Source organism: Pundamilia nyererei, unplaced genomic scaffold (assembly GCF_000239375.1).
Source record: "Pundamilia nyererei isolate P.nyererei 1_Seehausen unplaced genomic scaffold, PunNye1.0 scaffold00074, whole genome shotgun sequence".
Lineage (NCBI taxonomy): Eukaryota > Metazoa > Chordata > Actinopteri > Cichliformes > Cichlidae > Pundamilia > Pundamilia nyererei.
In genome coordinates, this window is record NW_005187475.1 from 1,602,907 (window position 1) to 1,603,740 (window position 834).

Sequence of the window (834 nt, forward strand, 5' to 3'; positions counted from 1 at the left end):
ATCACAGCAAAGGGAAGTAAACAGTGTATATGTAGCTGAATGATGCCCTGACTTCAATTCATAGTTCACTAAATACTTATTGACGTGCAAATACAAGATCCGTGGCTATGCAAACCCCATAAGACCAATAAAAGAATCATGGCTGACCTGCCACATGGTCTCTCATGGTTTCTCTGAAAAGTAATTAGAATTTATATTGATAATAACTGAATAAATCTATTCGGCTTAACGTGAAGTTAGAAAACAAACATTGTTGATGTAAAGTTACCCTTACAGGAAGAGTAATCAGGACGATGAAATCAAGTGCGAAATATAGCATTAACCCATTGGATTTAATCTATTTGAGCCTACAACATCTCAGTCACAAAATGCTAATCTGACAGGCTGGACACAGTTTCACATTGAAAATCTATTAGAAATCTTATATTGTTATTCAATCCTTTTCACAGGATGAAATAAATGATGACGAACCTTTTGCTTGTGATTCTACTTTCCTGTCACCTTTTGTCCTTCCCTCCTCCTTTTCTTCTGCTATCACTTTCTCCTTTCACAATAAAAGCATCAGACATCACAAGCCTTTAATGGCCCATCAAAAGATGAAAACATTTCTCTCACCTTGTTTGCTGTTACAGATTCTCTCCCACAGATACTGTTCTCGGATTTTCACAGTGCTATTGGTCCTCCTCATATTATGTCACTCATTTTAGACAGTATGAGCAAAATATTCTTCATGCAAAGCAAAGGTCAGTATTAAAACCTTCATTTGCCTTTATTTTACTGTTTTATCTCATTTTTGTTTCAGCACTTTTAAAATGGCGTAACTTTTAGCAAATT